A 3,546-nucleotide genomic window follows, 5' to 3' on the forward strand; every position below is an offset into this window, starting at 1 on the left:
CGTCATCACAGGTACTGTTTGCTATACGGCCACGACGCGCAACTGATTTCCAAAATTCATCTTTCTCCTGTGAGGATGGAACTTACGACCCCTGGTTTATTAGACCAGTGCTCTACCACTGAGCTAAAGAGGCGCGGCCTAACGGTACTCTTGGGTACTTCGTCCTTACGGTCGTCTGCATCATAAGACTTTAGCTGACAACAATTCATATTATCGGCTAATATTTGCAGCTATGGCGACAAATTACTGCTTGGCTACACATCTGACACGTAACCGATGTGCTCTCCAAACCACAACACTTGCTTTTCAGAACATGTCTTTTACACATGTCTACAAAATCACCTTCACCTTCAAATACAGTTTCCTTGCGACTGACAGAGACGTAGGCAAAGTTTAAAGTTGCTATTTCCATTAAATCTCGTTAATCAGAAAAACGGTAATTTACACCTGCAGCGGAACAAAATTCCGTTCCGCCCAGCGTCTGGCTCGAACCCACGACCCTGGGATTAAGAGTCTGACGCTCTACCGACTGAGATAGCCGGCTACCTCGGTGAATACTTGCCGGGTAGCACGTCACACAGTACTCGTTTGGGTTGGGTGGTCCCATACAGAATCTCTCCATGCTGCCTAATGTTTTCCTAACGTCACACTCGTCACGTACTTCACTTTTATGTCATAATCATTTCTGAGAGGCAAAGAAATTGCATGACAACAAGCAGAGCTAGTGGCGTCAAAATTAACACACATACTTTATGTGACTCAAAAGCCGAACGAGTTACTTTCCGACGTTGTTTTAGATGTGCAAGTGCCAGTCAAAACTCGCGGTGTCGGCACTCTGCCGACCATTTCGTTAGTTAACACCGGTCTTGCTGTGTGTGTTTCAAGCTCAAGAGCATCTCCAAGCAAAAAATGGTCAACAGCAACATTCAGACGGTTTCGTACTGCTCAATTGCTACATTAAAACGGTATGTTTCTTTTTCAGAACTGGAAAAACACAAGCGTGACAGCATTCGAACCTGTAATCTTCAGAGCCGAAGTCCGACGCCTTATCCATTAGGCTACACGGTCACTGACGACCAACATTTACATGTATACGACTCATCTCGAAACGCTCACACCCCTGAGGATTTGTGTTTTCGTTCTACACAGCCGCTGCCCCTTGCTCTTTCCCACCCATTCGTTACATTCAACCTCTGACGTGACCGACCAAATATAGACTGAGAAACAAGACCACACACTTTGTGCATTCCGAATCGAAGGCAGGGCGTCCCTCGCCGCATTTGCTACGATGGCCATTTGCTACTTCTGCAGAAGCGGCGGCGGCGACGACGACGACGACGACGACGACGACGACGACGACGACGAAGATCGCGAGAGACTCTGAGATATGTGAGAAATACATCTATAAAATGTAATTCAGACTGCCTCGTCCCACCTTATGCTGTACCGCTTTGGCAAATGCTTTATCTGCGCCATTCGCCTTAATCACATCTGAGAGTAAATCTTAAAAAAACGCCTGTCGCTAATTGTTCGTCATCACAGGTACTGTTTGCTATACGGCCACGACGCGCAACTGATTTCCAAAATTCATCTTTCTCCTGTGAGGATGGAACTTACGACCCCTGGTTTATTAGACCAGTGCTCTACCACTGAGCTAAAGAGGCGCGGCCTAACGGTACTCTTGGGTACTTCGTCCTTACGGTCGTCTGCATCATCAGACTTTAGCTGACAACAATTCATATTATCGGCTAATATTTGCAGCTATGGCGACAAATTACTGCTTGGCTACACATCTGACACGTAACCGATGTGCTCTCCAAACCACAACACTTGCTTTTCAGAACATGTCTTTTACACATGTCTACAAAATCACCTTCACCTTCAAATACAGTTTCCTTGCGACTGACAGAGACGTAGGCAAAGTTTAAAGTTGCTATTTCCATTAAATCTCGTTAATCAGAAAAACGGTAATTTACACCTGCAGCGGAACAAAATTCCGTTCCGCCCAGCGTCTGGCTCGAACCCACGACCCTGGGATTAAGAGTCTGACGCTCTACCGACTGAGATAGCCGGCTACCTCGGTGAATACTTGCCGGGTAGCACGTCACACAGTACTCGTTTGGGTTGGGTGGTCCCATACAGAATCTCTCCATGCTGCCTAATGTTTTCCTAACGTCACACTCGTCACGTACTTCACTTTTATGTCATAATCATTTCTGAGAGGCAAAGAAATTGCATGACAACAAGCAGAGCTAGTGGCGTCAAAATTAACACACATACTTTATGTGACTCAAAAGCCGAACGAGTTACTTTCCGACGTTGTTTTAGATGTGCAAGTGCCAGTCAAAACTCGCGGTGTCGGCACTCTGCCGACCATTTCGTTAGTTAACACCGGTCTTGCTGTGTGTGTTTCAAGCTCAAGAGCATCTCCAAGCAAAAAATGGTCAACAGCAACATTCAGACGGTTTCGTACTGCTCAATTGCTACATTAAAACGGTATGTTTCTTTTTCAGAACTGGAAAAACACAAGCGTGACAGCATTCGAACCTGTAATCTTCAGAGCCGAAGTCCGACGCCTTATCCATTAGGCTACACGGTCACTGACGACCAACATTTACATGTATACGACTCATCTCGAAACGCTCACACCCCTGAGGATTTGTGTTTTCGTTCTACACAGCCGCTGCCCCTTGCTCTTTCCCACCCATTCGTTACATTCAACCTCTGACGTGACCGACCAAATATAGACTGAGAAACAAGACCACACACTTTGTGCATTCCGAATCGAAGGCAGGGCGTCCCTCGCCGCATTTGCTACGATGGCCATTTGCTACTTCTGCAGAAGCGGCGGCGGCGACGACGACGACGACGACGACGACGACGACGACGAAGATCGCGAGAGACTCTGAGATATGTGAGAAATACATCTATAAAATGTAATTCAGACTGCCTCGTCCCACCTTATGCTGTACCGCTTTGGCAAATGCTTTATCTGCGCCATTCGCCTTAATCACATCTGAGAGTAAATTTTAAAAAAACGCCTGTCGCTAATTGTTCGTCATCACAGGTACTGTTTGCTATACGGCCACGACGCGCAACTGATTTCCAAAATTCATCTTTCTCCTGTAAGGATGGAACTTACGACCCCTGGTTTATTAGACCAGTGCTCTACCACTGAGCTAAAGAGGCGCGGCCTAGCGGTACTCTTGGGTACTTCGTCCTTACGGTCGTCTGCACCATCAGACTTAGGCTGACGACACTTCATATTACCGGCTAATATTTGCAGCTATGGCGACAAATTACTGCTTGGCTACACATCTGACACGTAACCGATGTGCTCTCCAAACCACAACACTTGCTTTTCAGAACATGTCTTTCACACATGTCTACAAAATCACCTTCACCTTCAAATACAGTTTCCTTGCGACTGACAGAGACGTAGGCAAAGTTTAAAGTTGCTATTTCCATTAAACCTCGTTAATCAGAAAAACGGTAATTTACACCTGCAGCGGAACAAAATTCCGTTCCGCCCAGCGTCTGGCTCGA

The 3,546-nt window shown here is 46.4% G+C and overlaps 1 non-coding gene across 1 annotated transcript; it reads right to left on the bottom strand.

Moving 5' to 3' along the window:
• Nucleotides 1-3,117: 3,117 nt before the first annotated feature.
• On the bottom strand, nt 3,118-3,189 carry Trnai-aau (transfer RNA isoleucine (anticodon AAU)). Its single transcript has one exon. It is a non-coding gene; the product is annotated as a tRNA-Ile (tRNA).
• Nucleotides 3,190-3,546: the final 357 nt, after the last annotated feature.

Source organism: Schistocerca gregaria, unplaced genomic scaffold, assembly GCF_023897955.1.
Source record: "Schistocerca gregaria isolate iqSchGreg1 unplaced genomic scaffold, iqSchGreg1.2 ptg000420l, whole genome shotgun sequence".
In the NCBI taxonomy this organism is placed as follows: Eukaryota; Metazoa; Arthropoda; class Insecta; order Orthoptera; family Acrididae; genus Schistocerca; species Schistocerca gregaria.